Here is a 21,719-nt window from a genome sequence, read left to right as displayed (position 1 = left end):
AAGGCTTGAATTTAAGCTCAGCATTGACTTCCAGCATCTTTTCTGACTTTTAAAGGGCACTTACAAAATGAGGAAGTAAGGTCTCTATGATCTGTGATGGTTTCATATGCCTTTGATACTTTTGGTTTTTCTCCAGGGTAAAAGGAGAACATAGTTCGGCAGCTTCATAGCAGGGGCGCTTTGAGGAATTACTCAGCGGGGCCAGTAGGAATTAAAGAGGAGTGACAGGCAGACCTGTTCTCCCCTCTGAAAGAATGAATGTAAGGAAATGCTTTTGCCTCTTCTCTGCTTTAAGGCATATGAACAAGGTCTCTATAGAGTTTTTCAGAAGCGATATTTAGTTCATTTTCTATTTGAGTTCCAAGTTGTGAACATTGGGTAAATAGTTTAGTCTGTGCTTTTCTTTTTTTAATTAATAATTTGAGAGTTTTGCACATATTAGGGTGTAGAAATAGCATGAAGTTCCTCACTCATGATTTAACAAAAAGACCTTTTGTTTTTTGCTCTTCTGTATGTTGCCTCCTAAATTTGGATTCCTGATGCAAAGACTTCAAAGTTAATTTGCTAAGTGGGACATCACAATTAACACTGTGAATCATCCGTAGTTATAGATGATACTGTCTACCTCAAAAAACAGTGTACCTGGTATCTATTCAATATCATAAATGGATTAGGCTCTACCTCAATTTTTAAAGATTACATTGAATTAGATAATAAATTGAAATCATAGTCAATAGACTGGTGGGGCTTTTTCACATATCTCTGTCTTAAAGCCAAAGTTTTAAGTATTAAAAATATATTTTTGTTTATAAGTGTTTTCTCAAAAGTGTTTTGAAGTAATGGGCAGGAATATTCCCATTTAAAGTTTAAATATTATATACAGTGCAGTAGTAATATATATTTGAAAATATCAGTATTGCCTAAATGTAAGTGCCATGAGGGCAAATTTCTTTTGTTTTGTTCCCATCTATATTGTCAGAGTCCAGAAGAGTGCCTGGTTCCTAAGACTGTTCATTTGATAAATGCCTACATCTGCATTATTTAATACTGAATTCATATGATAGTATTTTATTTTAGCATGAAACAATAGCTTAAAAATAATAAGAAAAGAGAAGAATCTCATCTGTTATTAGTAATATATTTAAGAAATGGACTTTTAAGAATATCACATTTCCAGTGTTGTGAATAGATACAGTGAGCAATTGTTTTCATCTTTGAGCTAAAATAAAGTTTGCTTCATATAGCCTGTTAGAGTTTCCCACTGTTACCTTTTAAAGTAATATTAAAGGAGCCACTTTTTAAAGGATTTTCCCCCATAGTCTCATAAAGTCAGAAAATGTCTACTTTCCCACAGTTTTGTTCTTACTGTTTTCAAGGAGCCAGAAAGGGATTTTGAAAACTCCTTATTTAAAAACAGATGCAAAACCTAATTATATTTTTCTTTAAGGCTTCAAAGGACAATGAATAAAAGTAAATTTTATCACCCCTGGCCCCCACAAATCACTAGACATCCACATAAACAATCTATTAAATGAGGAATCTCATTCTTTCTAATAATATGTTATATTTATATTTCAAAAACTTTCCTTATAATGTTTTACTTAAAATGAATAATGGATATAAAATAGATTAAGAATCTGCTATTCAGTGATTATACTTAGTTTTCCATTTCATTACTTTACAGTCCAAATTTGATGCAAAGTCCACAAAAAATACCATTCAAAATAGACATGTCTTCTTGCTAATTAAAAATATAGCAACCCAAAGATCTCTTGGTACAGTCTTGGCAGTTAGTTCCATAAGAAGACGAAGACATTGCAGAGTGAATTAGTATGATGTACTGTCCCCGTAGCCATAAACAGTCAGTTTTTATGTTTAACCAGATTATGAGGTTGAGAGCATTGCTGTCCACAGAGTGCATATAGTAGTACATGCTAAGTTGACTTTATTTGTAATCTAGCTCAATTAGATACAAGGAAACCCATAGCAACCAAGCTGCAAGTGATGCTGTCAGAGGAATTCCGTCTGATATATTTTGTCTTCCCAAGTTGGAGTTTCAGACCTCAGAGAAAGTGGTTTTTTCTCTGGACCAAACCTTATCTTCCTATATGTAATCATCCAGGGAAAACTGAAGCTAACAGCTACTCTCTTGAATTTATTCTGGCTTAATTCAAAAACTAAATTATTGCCCTAAAAAGCACTTAAGCTTCACTTGATGAAAAGTTTTTGGATGGTTAAAATAAACATATGTTTCAAAATATTACCTCCAAAAAAAGTAAAACCTATTTCAGAACTTCTATAAGTATACATTGTATGGCTTTCCAAAGAAAAGGAATTTTATAATATATTTTTACTGGATCCTTTGAATGAATGATTATTCTGGATGCATATTCTTAGAACATACCCTACGTATCCTAAAATCTAATTTAGTTCAGTTTGGAGAATTTCCTCCAGGTGACATGAAAGAAATAATATCTCCAATTCAAGCTTTATACTTAGGTAGGAAGTATCTTGAAGTAAATATGACTAAGAACCATTCACCTTCATATTTATATATCTCACCAATAAAAATACTTCCAGGTAAAAGGAAAGAGTAATATATACCATATAGATTCCAGCAGTTTTATGTGCTATCAAACTTCATTACACTATAGAAATTCATTATTATTTACAATCTGGAAAGGAAATGATTTTAAAATACAATGGTACATACAATAACAAACATATCACTTTCAGAGTATTTTTCAGTCATGATTTTCTTCAGCTATCAGTTAATAAAATTGATTGCCAGTTTTTCATATTCACAAATTCTAAAAGGAAACCACAAACATTAAATTGGTTTTGTTGTGTGATAATTTTATATAATTTATATAAGTGGATAATGTGTAAGTTGTAGTCCTTATTGGTGGGAAATTATTTTATGTTTCAGCTTAATTTATTGTTTGGAGATAACATATTTATAAATAAAAAGAAAATGTAACATGGGGAATTTAGTTAACTCATTATGTGGACTACAGTGAGGTAATATCATGAGATTTATGTTTTTATGTGGCTCAAAACAGTACAACTGCACACTCAAATCAGTTTTACTACAGCCGGGTATCAGAGTAACAAGAAAACAGTGGAAAAGGGTGTTCCAGTACCCTTTTCATGTATTTATTTTTGGTAGGTAGTAATCTTATATCTATAAAATTACCTTTGTTAGATAAGTAGTTTATATAGGAGATAAGTTTAGTGCCTGGGGATAATTTCAAAAGAAAAGGCTATCAATGCTAATTGCAAAGAGAGACGCATTAAATCAAATAATCACACAAATTCACATTCTACTTTATAATAAGATTTGAAGGAAAGCCAAACTTAAAGTAACACTGACTTTTCCAACTTCACTTAAACTAAAAAATCAAATGAAGACAAAAACATAGATTCATCATGAGCAGAATACTAAGATAGGTGTGTGTGTGTGTGTGTGTGTGTGTGTGTGTGTGTGTGCGCGCGCGCCTGTGTGCATGTTCCTGACTTTCATCAATAGTTCTTAGACATATTTAAGCCCTCAGGACCAGATTCTCAAGAGTATAAATCTTTTCCATGCTGCAAATCAGTGTTGGGACAGTGTTTAAAATCTCCAAACAGTTTCAAGAGAGAAACAGGCTTTAATGAGAATATGTGGGACTACAAAGAGACACACTGAAGTGAATAGCCAAATTGTTTGAAATGTCTTGAAAGTAATAGTTTTCTCAGTGTAATATGAATTTAAAATAAATATGATTCTATGTGCTCTGAGAACTAAAGCCAAATTCTTATTTGCATATCAATTGAGTTATTTTACTATTTTCCATTTCTATGTTTTAAAAAATACATTAAAATGAGTCTTCAATTAGATATGAGGTTTAAAATGAAGTATTTCTCATGTAATTTTATGTAAAATATCACCTCTAATTCTCCATTTCCTTCACTTTGTTTCTTTGCCCTAATAGTTTTAATAATTATACATATAACATTCATTTGTTAATTTAGTATCTTCTCTCAAAGATTATCAGTCCCTGAAAGCACAGGTTTTGTTTAACTCACAGCTTTATTGCCAGCAACCGATACAATAAATGAATGACTGATCTTGAAAATTAAATAATTAAATGACCAAAAATCAAGTTGTTTTGGTCATTACCACTGTTAGTAACAGTGGTAAAATGTACTAAACTAGCAGATATCCTATTCCTAGAAAAATTTCATACTTCCAAGGGCTTCAAGAAGGTGGAAGGGAAACAAACGAGTTTGAATGCTTGACTGTCATGTGAAATCATGATAGAGGTCATTTGAAAAAAAAAATTTTACCTCAGTATAATACTGCCACATCAAAATCATGCTGTATGAAACAAGTGATATTAGCATTAAAAGACTATCACTACTCCACTGGGAAGAAAGCAGAGGTTTAGAATTTTGCTAGCTTTGGTCACAAACAGATTAACAGGATGAAAACAGAATCTAGTAGAAAGCAAATAAAAAAAGAAAGGAACAAAATAAATAATAATTTAAAAAAGGTCATCCCCGATACTTCATAGCGGTATAGTACAACAAGTAGTTAACATAGTAATCAATATGAAAATAACATAATTTTAAGATGATTGCAAACTCATCTGGACACCAAATATGTTCATATTTGGATAACTATAAGACAGACATAGAGTTATTTCCGGAAATTGATTTTTCTTCTCACTATTCCATACATACTGAAGCTTGACAGTAGGGTTCTATGAGAAAAAACTCTGAGAACACAATAAAGGCCAAGTTCCTACGTATAGGAAGAAAGAGATCTTAAGGACATGATAGGGATAAATAAAATGTGAATACACTTTTTTCTCTTCCTGGCTTGCAAGGATGCACCCAGTTACGCTTTCCTTATTAAATTTTCAACAGTTTAGGGTATTTGAGAGAGATGCTTAACTTCACCTAAACATACCCAACAAAACAACAAATAGACATACACAATCTCTCTCACTGTTTTTCTCTCTCTCTCTCTTCCCCTGCCCTCAATTTAATTTAATAAGAAGCTATTTTCAGAATAAATAATTCAATGACTTACATTCTTTAGCATTGTTTTTGTATATCACAAATATAGAGACAGATTATTACATCAAAAGTTAATGGCAGTAGGTTCAAAGATCTATGGAAATGAGACATTTAATTTATAGTTAATAATAGGAAAATATTTAATCCTCTAAGAGCAGGAGACTGATCTCTTTCATTTTTTAAAAACGAATTTTCCACCATCCAGAGAAACACTTCTTAAATTGACTTGTAAACTTACAGAGATAAAAGACTTTTTGGCGTTTCTCATTAAATGTCTAATATCTGAATTAAGAGAAATATCAAACTCCCGTTTTTAGAGTTTGCACCAGAAAACACACCTAAGAATTATTAGCTATTTTGCAATAACTTAGTTGCCTTAAGAATGATCTAGTTATTGTGCAGGCGCAGTGGCTCATGCCTGTAATCCCAGCACTTTGGGAGGCCAAGGTGCGCAGATCACTTGAGGTCCGGAGTTTGAGACCAGCCTGGCCAACGTGGTAAAACCACATCTCTACGGAAAATACAAAAATTAGGCTGGTGTGGTGGCACATGTCTGTAATCCTAGCTACTTGGGAGGCCTTGGCAGGAGAATCGCTTGAACCCCGAAGGAGGAGGTTGCAGTGAGTGGAGAAGGAGCCAGCCTAGGCGACAGAGCCAGACTCCGTCTCAATAAAAGAAAGAATGATCTAGCTATTATTTTTGCCAGGATTCCTTTCTCTGTGTTCAGTTTACTTTGGAAAAACAGATTTTGAAAGGCAATAAATAGGCTTTTGCCATTTCTGTCCACATTTCTAACATAACAGGAAACTCTGTGTATATTAAATTGTGAGTTTTGTGTGTACACAAACATACAATCTTGAATAAGGATCTTTTAAATGTCTATTCTTTTAAAAATTACAGATGTTCTTTTTATTGCATGTGTTAGTTTGGGATAGCAAAGAACTAACAAAATTCCCCAAGGACTATTCAAGAAAGGATGGGACAGAGCTCAACCAAGAGCACTACCTGTTTTTGATTGAAAGGAAGCAGATAACTAGAGTTAAGCAGAAAGTCAATTAGGGCACCACTTCCTTTGCACTTCCGGATTGAATCCAATTCTGTTGAAACGTCTAAAATTGATAAATCAAAAGTCTCTGTGTTTGTTTTACTCTCCTTGGATCTTTTTAGAGCACCTCACATCAACAGATCCTTGCAATTATTAATGAAGTCACATGAAAATTTCCATGATGAAGAGATGCCTTTTGAAAATATACATATTTATAGTATTTATTTTGTATAGCTGTATATAAACAAACTTGATATAGACACAATGTTTAAGTGAAGTTTATGAGTTGAGATTCTAAGTGATTATATCCCTTTCTCACCCTAAATTAACTGATTCATATGCAAATTCATTATAATCAAATTTTATCATTCTATTGTCAACATCATTTTAACAATATAGGAAGAAATTATTATAAAGAAAATCATAAAAATTTAAAACCAGGTCAAAAGAGTAATGCAAAGTATTTTTAAATTAAATGAGAATAAATTATAAACTATTCTCTATTAGACATAATTAAGAAGAAATGCATTTTTTGAAAATTAATAGGTGTTTCATTTGAATATTCACAATGCTTACCATGCAATGCTATTAAAAACTGGTGGATTTCATATACAAGAATAAAAGGCTGACCTTTTCTCTTTTAGGTTTCACAGTCTTAGTCCTTCCTTCAGTGAGATAGTTAATTATAGGAAAAGAAAATAAAACTATACATATTCCAGGCAAAATGATAACTTATTTCCATTCAACAACGAAAAACAAATAATTTCTATCTTGTACATCTTTTACAATTTCCAACTAGATGTCATATTCTGCTCTCCCACAATCAAAGTTTGGTATTCAAGAATTCCCTTTAGGAACTTTTGCCGATGTCTCTGACTCTAAAGGCTGTCCACAATGAGTATTTCTTAAATAGCTTTGTTGAGTCTTAATTGTTATACAGTATATTTCACATATGTAAAGCATACAATTTGACAAGCTTAACGTATGTAAACGTGAAACAACCATTACAATCAAGATAAAGGACGTATGTATCACCTCCAGAAGTTTTCTCGGGCTGTGTTAAACATTTTCCTTCTCCTACTCCTCTCTGCTTTTGCCATTCCAGACACTCACTAATCTTTCTGTCACAATAGATTAGTTTGGGATTTCTAGACTTACATATTTGTGGGCTCATAGAGCATGTACTGTTATTTTTGTCTGACTTTATTCACTCGGCCTGATTATTTTTAGATTTATCCATGTGGTTGGGTATATCAATATTTCTTTTCCCTGAATTATGAATATTCCAATGCACTGATGTACTACAATTTATATATGTATATACACATCTAGCTCTTGGTGGACATTTTGGTTTTATTATTTTGGTGCTATTACAAATCAAACTAGTGTGAACATTCATGTGTAAATCTTTGCATACACTTATGCTTTTTATTTTAGGTAAATACTTAGGATGGACTGGCAGGTTCATATGGTGGGCATAAGTTTAATGATTTTAAGAAACTGCCAAGCTGATTTCCAAAACAATTGTGTAATTTTAGTAGCTTTAGAAATTCTAATAGATGTGTGGTGGTATATCATTGTGGTTTTAATTTGTATTTCCTTAATGATGTTCAGCACATTTTCATGTTGTTGTTTTTTTTTCAGTACACCTTTTGGTGTTAAGTGCTTGTTCATTTTTTCTTTTTTTTTTAAGTGGGTTTTTTTATTACTTAGTTTTGAGTTTTTGTATATGCTAAATGATATATGTCTTTTACAGATGTGTTATTTGGAAAAATCTTTCTCCCAGACTCTGGTTTGACTTGAATTCTTTTAATTGTATTGTGAGAATACAATTAGAAATTGGTCTATCTCATTAAATGTTCCATGAGGTGCATTTGACACACACAATGTGTTATTAATGATGTCTCCACTAAGCCATATATATGAGCATAACAATATTACAGGCCAAAACCAAGTTATGTGTAATATGCATCAGTGACATGGCTCATTGAAGAATTGATGACTCTCAAAATTTAAGAACCTCCTATTTTTACTATTTAGTACAGTTAATTGGTAGCAAAGTAAAACTGCAGAATAATGAACCTTGATGTGAGACAGACCTTTGTGCATTATTAGTTCTCCTAATCATGTATAACTTTGTGTACTTTCCTCACATGCATAGAAGGGGAAATACTGTTTTACGGATTGTTAGGGGGACTGAATAGTATAGTCTCTGAGTAAGTAATTAGCACATTCTAGGTGCTTCCTTATTATCAATAGCATAATGACAAGGAAATTAAAAATTTAACCTTTCCCCAAACACGCACACACAACAGAATACTTCATATAAGAAAATAAAGGTCAGAAAGATGTAAATTGTTAAGTATTTTGAATAGCTAATTGTAGAGATCTATATATATATATGATCTATATATTCAAAATTAGGATAGTACAGAGGCTCTTTAATTCTCTCTGCATATGAAAAAGAAGCCTGATAAATCCACACATGAAAAAGTCTTCTTGGTCTATATTATGACTACTTGAGAACCCTCAAGAACTCCACGAATTCTGAGATGATACTTTATCTATAATAATGTAGGTCATAAAAATGATTCTAATACATTTGAGAGGCAGATATGAGGGACAACAAGGTTTTTAATATATTAAATATATTGAATTAATCATTCTTACATTATTTAAAGAGAATGTGATATAAATAATCACTTTTTTATTGTGAGAAAAACCCTAAAATCTCAAACACCATTTATAAATGAGAGGGCAAAGTACTTCCTTACCAAATATCACAGCACCCACAGTCTCTTGAAATAAAATTAGAGAAACATTAGCCATTGAGAAAAAGTCACATAATTGTACCCTTTTATTTATTAAATGATAAAGTGGAAAAATACAGAAATATTGGGCTTTGCACACTGTTTAGATTGAGATAATACATTTCTTAGATAAATGTGCCCTATATTCCCATATTGCACATACAGAGATCAACTGTGTCTTTGGCTTTTGAAGTGAGAAGATCACTTTAATGAACTTAGATGATATGATAGGTGACTATGAATCCTTAATAAATAACTTCAAAATAAAATAATGTTCCCCATCATCACATGAGTGTGGATAAAGATGTAGCTGTAATGGCTCTGTATAAATAAGTGTAAAAGAGGAAAGCTGATACAACTCTAAACATACATGTTTAAGAAGTATGATTAAGTCCCTGGGATTCCAAAAATATTCTAACATTATAAGATACATCAATGAGTTTAATGTCCATTTTGGCAAGCAAAAACAAAGCAAAAAGATAAATGTAAATAAAATATAAAATGTAATAAAGAATATAACTGTGCCGTAGTGCTTAAGTCTACAGATGGCAATTTCTACTTAACATATACTATGTGAGATTTTTGCTTGTTATTATGAGAATGGGGAAAACATTAGAGAAGAGAAAGGCTTTGAGGTCCCATGTGCTGCCCAGCTTATTTCTTTTAGGCTCCATGTTTGACCTTCACAGATCCTCATGAAGGTAAGGACAGAATAACAAAACACAAGAGATCATTAGCTGGGTAGAGTATAACACATCACTTGGGATACCATTTGTCTTTATCCATCAAAAACATTTATTATTTTTCAGCTTCCTACAGAATATGTAGTGGTAGGCCTGGCACATGTCATCATCCAAACTGAGTATAATTTTCTTGACTTTGGTACTTGCAACCATCTACATAAAATATATTGCAACTCATCTAGACCTAAAGTTGTCCTCTTTCTCTGAAAAACTACAGCTGCTGTAATTCAATCTTCAATAAAACACATAAACTCATGCTTAATTGTACATATACATAATATAAAGATATTGCATCACACTCAAAAGGATGAGCAAGTCAAGGAAAGAAGGGGGTCATATTGAGAAAAATAATATCAGAAAAGGGAACCTTATCTCATGTTGGAAATGAGTGGTCCTTTTGACACCGATGCACCATAGGAAATAGAGGACATGGTTGAGAAATACATTATCAATGTTCTAAACAAAATTCAAAAGGCAACTGAAAATTAGGAGTTTTTTCATGTCTTTTGGGTGCCAGACCATCACGTCTATTCTATTCAGATCATTAGACAGTCCGGAAAAGATTGGAATATCTTTAGAGGAAATGCTGAGAGAAAAAATAGGCAAATTCTATCTTCGAACATACATTATCCTAATATGTGAGTCAGTAGCCTTGTGAGCAAGGCCACTGTATTGGGAGAGCATTTTCTGGCCTTCAGACCTACTTTAGCGCAAAAGCAACATAGGATTCAGATCTAGAGATCTCTCCTGAGATTATTACAGTTTATATGTCTGATCAATAGCGAGGGGATGGTGAATAAAAGTGTGGTCTCTTCTTCTAGCCTACAACATTTGTGAGAAGAAAACTTAGATAGAAGAGTGATATATTCAGAGAGAGGTGTTTTGGTATGTAAGATAAGTAAATGCCAAAGGCAGAGTATGGTCTCTTGCCTTCACATGCCTTTGAGAATTCTGAAAGCCTCATCAAAGTAAACATTGTAGTTTATTATTGTCAAAAAGAGAGGCACTCTGAATTCTAAGCTTTATTAGCAGTCATTAGTTCTTACGTGTTGTACACATCATATTAGCAGAGAATTTAGCTAATAAGTGGACCAAAACAGGTATTTGTAGCAAGGACAGGTGGTTTTGAAGAAGGCTATAGAATGTGCCTCATTTTTTTTTACAGCCAGCAGGATTCAAATTCAGACTTCATCACAGTGCAAAGTGCTGGTCACTACTGTGCCCTAATCAAGGACAAATCATGTAGAGACTCTGACTTCAGATGTAAAGGTCTGGGGGAACAAGGAATGTCATATCAAAGAATAAAGGAGGCAGAGGGCATAGTTCTTAACACATTTTTATTTATATGATCATGAGGACTTTCTGAGTTATACAATACCTGACACTTCTTGTTCCTCACCCCACATACATACACCCCCAGACACTACTTTAGTGAGAGAATTTGGAGGAAACATTGGCAACACCAAAAGACTGAGCATTTTTTATTCAAAAGAGACCAAATAATGCACAGGTCGATCAATTATATAATTGGATTTATTTATTTCTCCTCCCTAGCTAACAAGAATATGGAGGTTCCTGTTGTAGGCTGGATTAGTTACAGTTTAAGTAAAATAAATTTTACTTTCTCAGTAGATCAAATATTTAATTTTGTCAATAAATTAGTGTGCTCTAACTGTAAGAATAATGTGAAGTCATTTCCTTGAAGACAAGGAAAAATATTTTAAAATTAAAAGCTATCAAAAAAAGCAGTGAATAACAGGTAAAGAAGAAACACAGTATCTAGTAAAGTAAAAAAAATGCAAAAAAAATTCTCACAAATCAAAAGAAAAGAGTAAAGAGTAACCAATAATTAAACAAAAAACATTGAGATGCATGGAGAATTTATGTGGAATATTCTGTCACCAAATTAGGGAAATTAATGAAAAAAAGAGTGATTATAAACCAATAATTAAACAAACAACATTGAGATGCATGGAGGATTGATCTGGAATATTCCATCACTGAATTAGAGAGATTAATTGAAAAAAATAAGTGAGAATGGAAATAATAATAATTTTTCTTTTTTTTTTTTTTAAGATGGAGTTTCTCTCTTGTCACCCAAGCTGGAGTGCAATGGATCTTGGCTCACTGCAGCCTCTGCCCCCCAGGTTCAAGCAATTCTCTTGCCTCAGCCTTCTGAGTAGCAGAGTTTACAGGTACCTGCCACCACACCTATTTCTAAAAGATATTTTTACTCAATTTAAAGGAAATCACATTTTTAAAATTTCATTTCCAGGCAAACTTAATGAGAAATGTAACATAATACATCTCCTCCTGGACTTTTCAAACATTCATGACAAGGAAATGTAGAAGATTGAGAGGGAAAATCATCCAAAGATATTGGAATTAGATTGACACTTAAACTATCTACATTATTAGCCACTGGGGTATATTAGGTGGCCCTCAGCTTGAAAACTTTCAGCTTAAAATTTTTATTCCAGCAAATATGTTACATGTGTTCATAGTAAATAGGAATTTTGAAATATACAAAAAAGGAAATTTTTAAAAAATTCTAAAAAATACACTAAAAACCAAAAATGATAATTAATACCCAGATTTTAAAAAATATGAAATATGTATTATCATGCACTGACAATGAGAAATTTAACCATAAATGTTTATGTGATTACCATTGATTGAATATACTATTTATTAAGCATTTGCTAAGTGCCATTTAGCTAAATATTTTAACTAAAAATAATATATTTAATCTGTAAATTATTTGTGTGAGGTAAGTCCTCACCCCAACTATTATCTCCATATTTTCACTGATGATTTAATGATGCTAATAAAGTAACTTGTCCTTGAGCAGAATAACTTGCTTGGTTAGTGTGTATGTGTTTTGGGTGTGGGGGTGCATTTCCATGAGAAAGCATATAAATATTGTTTAAAAATTAAAACAATAAAATTTTAATCTGAGATTAAATTAAATTAACAAATGCTGAAAAAGAGTTGGGTATGTAAACATTCTCTATTCCTCATTTTACAAAATAAAGAGTAATAATTTCCCAGATTACATAAAATATAATAATTCATACTTATGACAGATAAAACTGTTATAGAATTTCTAAATTATTTATACAACAGCTCTAAACAAGTGATGGAATTAAAGCTTGTTCTTCTCAGGTTCTTAGAATGTGACTATAGGGAGAAGAAAATCAGTTATTAAATTCTAGATGAGTTACATTGTGGATAGGTCAAACATTTCTCTCACTGTAGCCTCACTTGTCTAATCATCTGATCACTGGAAAAGCAGCGTTTATACAGTCTGTAATCTGTTTGCTTGCTGTTTATAATAATACACATATTATAATACATTATCAATTAATTTCTTGAAACTTTTGCTAAGCAGGTACATATGACATGATCATTTTACTTATTTGAATTCAGAAGTGTTTTTGTTTTGTGTCTCTTGTCCCATAGAAACATAGCCCATCTCACCAGAAACTTGTCATCTAGCTGGAGAGACAACACTAATACAATGTATTGTCAATGGACAACAAAGTGCATTCATAAAGCAATATATTGTTCAGTGCAATTAGAAGACAAGGGGTTTATAATCTGTGGTTACTTATAGAGTATACATGATGAGGGTAAAACACACTTCAGGTTAGCAAGGCTATATAGTGTTTAGGGAAGAATTTAGCAGTCATGCTTGAAGAAAGCCTTAAGTGATAGCATAGGTAGAGAGGCATACAGAAATTATTTTATGAACCACCTAAACCAAAACAAAAGTAATGTGGGCTAGCCAGACTTAGAAATAGAGGATACAGCACAGGAAAGAAGAGATACAAAATTAAGAGGTTATTCAGATTGACCTGAAAGTTGAACTCCAAATTGGAAACACTTTGTAGTTCAAATATCAGTTATTTGATTGTCTATACCTGTAACAAGCACAATGTTGAAAGTGACTTTTATTTCTGTGTTAAAAATTCAGTTATTCCTATGGCCAACCAGAAAGAAACCAAAGGTCATAAAGAAATAAAAATGGCATGTGAATGAAGGAAGTCTGTTTATTATAGAGCATTACAAAAATAGAAGAGATAGAGTTAACCAAAGCAGGCACCTTCTGCTTGCTTAATGTCCTTTGGGCCTGTATATAACTAGTGAATGTTAAATATTCTAAAACACTCTGGAAGCCTGCCTTACCAGCACTGATTAAAAGAACTGAATACCAAATGTAACCAACAGATTTCCTTTTCATTTATCTGCTACTGAGAATACTAAATATTTTCTTACCTCCATCACTCTTAGAAGTTCTCTTGCAACGTGCCTATCTATACATATTCATCACTCTGACAGCAGAATCAAGAATAAAAATCCAGATAAGAAAGCATGATGTTCATTCTTTTATCTTTTAAATATGGGACATACATAAAAATAGATATTTGAAGACAGCTTCTTAGAATGAACAATAAAAATAACTACAGTGTATCCGCATTTTACCCTGATAAGAGTAGAACAGTGGCACATACCAATCATTTGGATTGTGGCTACTCATAATTCCTCTTCTCCTAAAAGTCAACCGTGAAGGGCCCATCTATAAGAAATCCTAGATTTACTGCCTCAGGGATTATACTTCTACAGATTATTCCTAGCCTACTACCACTCAGGCAGTAGGAAGAATGATCTAAACACTCAGGTTGAAGACTTTGGAAGTCACAGCAATTCTTGAGCTGAATGTCTGGGTGAGGCTTCATTGTACTATACTCAGACAAATACTTCAAAGACAAGAGATAAGTTTAATATTTGAAAAACTTATTCCATCACTACTGTATTTTTACACTTTCTGTTCTCTGAATAACAGCTTAGAGAAGAGGATTTTGCCCCCATTGCACTGTTGTCTCATTTGTCAGAGGCCAGAAAGATTCTTTTAGTAATTTAACTATACGATGCCAACTAATAATACTCCTAAAAGAGGCAAGAAATTTCCTCTGCAAAACATTATTTTGTTTAATTTGGGATGTTTTTATTGCAATTTGTCTTTCTGTTTTGGTTACTGATAGTTTGGGAACCAAAGAAACAATAGTTCTTATTATTTTGAGGTATATATTATTAAAAAGAACAAGCTGAATCAGTCAAGGTTTTTTTTAGCCATACACGTTAGTCTACTTTTCTTTTAAAATTTATTTGGCTATTGGTGATACTATAATTGAAAAATAGCTAAGGGTATCTAAGGGTATTGTTTTTTTTTTTGAGATAGAGTCTTGCTCTGTTGCCCAGGCTAGAGTGCAGTGGCACTACCTCGGCTCACCACAACCTCCGCCTCCCAGGTTCAAGCGATTCTCCTGCCTCATCCTCCCGAGTAGCCAGGACTAGAGGTACGTGTCACCACAGCCAGCTAATTTTTGTATTTTTAATAGAGACAGGGTTTCACTATGTTGGCCAGGCTGGTCTCGAACTCCTGACCTTGTGATCCACCCACATTTGCCTCCCAAAGTGCTGGGATTGCAAGGGTTAGCCACCACGCCCAGGAGTATTTTTAAAGAAACCAAGTAGGGAAACATAAATGCAAATCAGTTATTTTTTATTTAACTTTCAATTTTATTTTACTATAGTCAATTAGAAACCTGCATTGAAAGTATAATCATAAAGCATTCACATCTAATTTTGCCTCCTTCAAAAACTAGAGTAGAAACAGCTGAGATATACGAGTTTGAAAAGATTCCAAATTCTTCTATCCAGCTGTTGACTTTTCTGAAAGTTCTGGTGAGAATATAAGAATGAAAACATGACTGAAATAAGGAACTACAATGCTTCTTTCTTGATTTATCCCATAGATTAAGGTGCAACTGAATTTCCCAGCCAAAAAAAAAAAAATAGCTTAGCTCCATGAACTAGATTTTTACTTGTAATATGAATGCCAAGTCATGCCAATAAGATGTTTTTTTAAAAAATGTTTCTTCTCCTTAAGTTTTCCTAAAAGCCAGGGCCTTGAAGATTGACATTTACTTTTCAGATTTTAATATTTCTGCACTTTCTTCCTTCCTTTTAGCAACCACTCAGGCAGAACAACATTGGTTACAAGAGTCTCTTCGAAGAGAAAAGAGCCACAAATAAGTGAATTGGCATATCCAAATGCTTTTGTTGTTAAATGCAATATTTTCCCCTAATAATATACAAAGTAAAAAAAACAGTGTTTCTAATATTAAAATCTCAGGTAATAAGTTAATTCAATTTAATATTAGGTGCTTTTATGTGACTCCAATAAGCAATTACATATTGCGAATAAAGAGCCATACACATATATTTTAAAAAGAACACTTTCAGGGTCTTACTATAACCCAAATTCAGATTTTAGGTTTTATGTTTTTCCTAATATTGATTACCTCATACTTTCCCATGGTCTTGCTCCTGTGGCTGTTGGATTTGGATAAATGCTTCTACATGAGTTACATTCTGTATATGAATTGCTGCATGACAGTTGCCACATAATATGTTGGCAAGAAAGTCTTTGTTGGATGGCAAATAAATTAAGCAAAACAAACATTTGCATTCTGCTTCAAACAATTAATACTGTACTTGAATAAACCAGCAAATAGTGGACATCTCTATACAAGTGGGTTTTCAATAAAGGGAAAGAACAATCACAAAGTAATTGCAACATATCGATGACAGTTATAACTTGAATTCAAAAATCAACACTCTACTTATGATTCTCTTTTGAGATACAGCTCTTAGTTTGTAAGCTGTTGACATGAAATTTTAAACATATACTTGAATATTAAATAAAACATAGCATACCTTATTTGCAGGTCTTTGGAATGGTATTTCAAAACATGACAATGCAAATTCCTGTAAATAAAAAGAACTTATTCAGTCAAAGGCATTTTCTAATTTGAATAGAAATAACAATTATGTATTATTTAAAAGAAAACTATTTGTTAACTACTAAGTAGTTCTTTATAACTTCTGGTGTTTACATATTTTATAGCTTGTTTTGTATGTTCTTACAGCCAGAAATAAATGTAATGTGTGTGTGTACCATTAGAAATGTGTTAATTCTACTTGAATTTTGTGTTCACAAAATGTTTTATCTTTAAGTGCTTTTAGATTCAGATATTAGATCATTTTGGAAACTAATTTTTCAAATTTCACAAGCAATATGGAAATAATGCATAAGGCATATTGTGTTTGGATTTGATATGCTAGATATTTTACCTAAAACTGAGCAATAAATATAACTGAATATATTTGATGATTACACCTGGGTATTAAAATAGCTTATGAAAAAATCCTTCTTTCTGTATAATATAGTTTGGATATCCCCTCCAAATCTCATGTTGAGACATAATCTCCAGTGTTAGAGGTGGGGCCTGATGGGAGGTATTTGAGTCATGAGGGCAGATCCCTCATGGCCTGGTGCTGTCCTGGTGACTGTGAGTTCTCGCGATGTCTGGTTGTTTAAAAGTGTGTGAGGCCTCCTCAGAAGCAGATGCTGGCACAATGCTTCCTGTACAGACTGCAGAACCATGAGCCAATTAAACCTCTTTTCTTAAAAATTAGCCAGTCTCAGGTACTTCTGTATAGCAATGCAAGAACAATCTAACACATAGTACATATATTTAATATGTTCATTTATTTAAAAATGGAAGAATGATATATTTCATACTGTAATATTTTGAAGAATATCATAATAAAGTTTTGGATAAAATAATACAATAATAAACTAGGGTTATTTTCATATCTTGAAAAAACTATAATTTATTATGTTGGCTTTGAGACAAGATATCTAAGTTAATATTTAAGAGAAGATAATTAAGGAATATTCCAGGATGATAATCACACTATATTTTATTTATATTTCCCAGATTTTTCAGCAACTCTTTCTCTCAATAAGATAAAGATATAATCCATTGTATCATTTTTCTAGCCAATAAATACCTAGTTAAGTACTTATTGGAATACTGAATTTTGTATCCAATAAATACCTAGTTCAGCATTGTTCTAACGAGTATTTATTTACTCCCTGGAATGAGGCAGACTCCTATGAAAGCACTTTCCTTTTTAAAATGTAGTCCCAAGGAAAACAGTACAAGAAACATTTTGAATCCTGAATATATAGATAACATGTAGCATGAAAGATTCTAGTTCTAACCATAGTTTCAGTATAACATGTCCATTTAAAAAATACAAAACTGGTAAATTAAAAGAGTAGATGTATATTTGTTAATGCTAAGTGTTTTACTACAAAAGCGAAATCATATATGGTACAATAAGAGACAAAGGTACAAAATCGTAGAAGGGGAAGGAAACTTGGAGATCATGGAGAATGAACTCCATTTTTCTGCAAGATAGAGTCTTGCTTAAGTCATGCAGCACATTCATAACAAGCCTGGAATTGGAAGCTATCATAAAAGTAACGATTGCCATTTAAAAAAAGTATTATTACACGAAAAGAAATTCAGCTGTATGAAGTTCCTGTAAATAATTCACTTGCTGGACGTAGAGTATTTATTTGTGGAAATTAGATGAATATAAAGTGGATCTAAGTTATATCCGAATACATTAAGATGATGCAAATAACTGATGCTGAAATAGTTTATCCTTAAGGTATTTTTTAATTCATTAATTTTTGTCTTAATATTTCAAATTCTATTATTTATCACAAGGATACGAAAGCAAATATCTATTTAAATGGTGCTAGCTTTCTTTTTCAGCTGTTTCTAAGAATGAGAAAATAAATTTATAAAGTTTATAAATTATCACAGGAATGGTTTTATTTTTACTTCATGATCATGATTAAAGATAATTCCCCTCCCCTCCCCTCCCCTCCCCTCCCCTCCCCTTCCCTTCCCTTCCATAATTTTCTTTTCTGTTTTTTGAGACGGAGTCTCACCCTGTGGCCCAGGCTGGAGTGCAATGGTGCGATCTTGGCTCACTGTAACCCCCGCCTCCCGGGTTCAAGCAATTCTCCTGCCTCAGCCTCCCAGGTAGCTGGGACTACAGGTGCCCACCACCAGGCCTGGCTAATTTTTTGTATTTTTAGTAGAGATGGGTTTCACCATATTAGCTAGGATGGTCTCGAACTTCTGACGTTGTGATCCGCCCACCTCGGCCTCCCAAAGTGCTAGGATTATAAGCATGAGCCACCGTGCCCGACCAAAGATTGTATCTTTCTATTTGTATTACTCTTATAACTTTCTAACAAAGGAATGACATATTTTTCAAATATGTATTTCAGTAGAAAATAATTTTTAGAGTTGCTTAAAATTTGCTGTGCATTCTAATAATAAAGTGCTTAAAAAAAAGACATTTAATCAAAGCCTCCCTAAAATGTTTCTCAATTGTAACAATTAGTATTCTTTATCTGCCTATGCAATTAACTGTAAGAAAAAAAATTAAAACATATACATCCACAAAAGATTGACTGTGTTGTTGTCACTAATTGTTTAAATATTTTACTTACTTATTTAAGGCATGTTCAAACTTATTGATCACTATATACCAGGTGTATCTGCCATCTTCCTAGACAACCGGAATATATCAGTAAACACATTTTTAAAAGTCTTTTACTTCGGCACTTACTTGGCAGCAATACCCAGGAAATAAACAATGTGCAACACAAATAAAACAAGTAAATTATATATAATATTCGAACGTGATAATTTTAAGGGGAAAATTGTCAGTGTAAAAAAAGAAGGTTGTGAGTAGGGTGGCTGAAACTTATAATATTTAATAAACAGGGCAGATTGAAGGAGATTTGAGCAAAGTCTTAAACAATCCTTGTTGATTTTATCTAAAGTTTAGGATAAAGTTTGTTAGTATTTAGTTAAGGTGGTAACTGAATAAATGATAAAAGTTAAACTTGTTTGCATTTCAAAAGGAAGAAATTAATTTTGATCCATTACTTTTACAAATAAAAATTGCATTCTACAGATTTATTCAGGAATGCCTTTGACATTAAAAGCATTGCCATGATTTGGTTTTTTAACACAAACATCACCAAGATATATTCCAATTTGCTTAAACAAAAAGTTTATATATGACAATGTATAAATGGCAACAATACCTTGTTCTAGATATGAATTTCACTACTGAATAGGAGCATGGTGTGGAAATTAACCTTTAGCGACCCAGTTTATGTCTCAGTTTCAATGTAGTAAACTTGTCACAAAATATTTTAGTTTCAGAATAAGCAAACCAAGCTACCAAAAAGCTCTTCCCTTTATCTTGTAATTAGAGTATTATGATAGTATTGGTCAACAGGCAATGTTCAGATTGCTTTAGGAATTAATTATTAAAAGATGCAGCACTAGATTTTCACATTTAGGATATCATTTGTGCTCTAGACCTTGTGATAACAATAACCAAGTGAATATTAAAATAGAACAAAGCAGCCAGGTGTGGTGGCTCGTGCCTGCAATCCCAACATTTTGGAAGGCCGAGGCAGGTGTATCACTTGAGCTCAGAAGTTAAAGACCAGCCTGGGCAACAAAGTAAGACCCCCCTCCACCATCTCTACAAAAAATTAGCCTGGTGTGGTGGCGTCTGTATGCCAGCTACTCAGGAGCCTGAGGTGGAAGGATCGCTTGAGCCTGGGAAGTGGAGGTTGCAGTGAGCTGAATGACAGAGTGAGACCCTGTCCCAAAAATAAATAAATGAATAAAATAAAATAGGACAAAGCTAGTGCATTAAGGTTACAGTTTTCTGGAACTGCTTAATTGGTACAATTTTATTGCAGAACCTCATCAACCAGTGTCAAGTCTCTATGAAATATATGTAATATTGCTTTTGAATGTAGATTTTGGTGTTTATAAGACACAGATAATTTTATCATCTGGTGGCAATATACATGCTAATAATGTGATTTATTCACGAATTTGCCTTATATTTTAGCAACTGACATACACACATATATTTATTTCATGACCACACTATTTTAGAGATTTACTCCTACCTTAAATAAATGTCATTTTTTTCTAACACGTAGTCAATGTAATTTACCTGGCACCTACATAGATAGTCTTATGTAGTCCTTATATGACTCATATTATAATCCATTACTTCTATAGAAAAACCTCACTGAAAATGACTTGATAATGCTTGTGAATATATAGTTAAGATCCCTATTGTCTCTTTTAATAAATCAGTTTGAGCAAATAAAAGTGAAACATTTGTAGTCATTTATTTCAAAAGTTCTAGGAATAAATCCTATAAAATGTATTTGGGAGATAACCTAATTATTATGGAATGCATTAATTTCTTCTCATCAGAAAATCATAATTTTATAACTGTGCATCTGAAGGTCTTCTATATAAATATTTATTAAGCAAATTTACCAAATATTCATATTGATAAATTCCATTCAAAGGATTTTTTTTTGCAATGTTACAGGACCCGTTCTTCCAAAAGCTCATGAAATCACAGCTTCAAATTCACCAGTAGTTTAATGTAACTGAAACAAGCAAACAAACAAATGACTGTCTCATTTATATTCAAAGAATGAATTTTATTTTATATCTTGATATTGAGTTGTTGGACTTAATCAATAAGCTCTGTACCTACTTTCATATATTATCATGTCACATAAAAAACAAATGTGGATGCGCGTGCCACTACCCTATTTGAAAGAGCTGATACACCACTGATACTGTTTGGTTTTGTGTCCCCACCCAAATCTCATGTTGAGTTGTAATCCTCAATGCTGGGGGAGGAGGCTGGTGGGAGATGATTGGATTATGGGGTCAGATTTCTCCCTTGTCATTCTCGCGATAATGATTTCTCAGGAGATCTGGTTGTTGGAAAGTGTGTAGCACTTCCCCCTTTGGTCCCTCTCTCTTCTGTCACCATATTAAGAGATGCTTGCTTCTCCTTGCCATTCTGCCATGACTGTAAGTTTCCTGAGACTTCCTCAGCCATGCTTTCTGTACAGCCTGTGGAACTGTGAGTCAATTAAACCTCTTCTCTTTATAAATTACCCAGTTTCGGGTAGTTCTTTATAGCAGTGTGCAAACGGACTAATATAACAACAAACCAGGAGATATATCATTTCTGGGCGAAGTATCAGTGCCCTTA

At 32.8% G+C, this 21,719-nt stretch overlaps 1 protein-coding gene across 1 annotated transcript in view; it reads right to left on the bottom strand.

Moving 5' to 3' along the window:
* PCDH15 (protocadherin related 15) overlaps positions 1 to 21,719 on the bottom strand; it is a 1,796,064-nt gene that overhangs the window by 1,075,588 nt on the left and 698,757 nt on the right. Inside the window, exon 4 of the mRNA XM_055352068.2 lies at positions 16,446 to 16,496. The gene's annotated coding sequence lies outside the window, so the exon portion shown is untranslated. The remainder of the gene's footprint in view (positions 1 to 16,445; positions 16,497 to 21,719) is intronic.

This window comes from Gorilla gorilla, chromosome 8, assembly GCF_029281585.2.
Source record: "Gorilla gorilla gorilla isolate KB3781 chromosome 8, NHGRI_mGorGor1-v2.1_pri, whole genome shotgun sequence".
NCBI lineage: Eukaryota > Metazoa > Chordata > Mammalia > Primates > Hominidae > Gorilla > Gorilla gorilla.
Note: the sequence above shows the minus strand (reverse complement) of the source record. Positions and strands in the feature narration are given on the sequence as shown.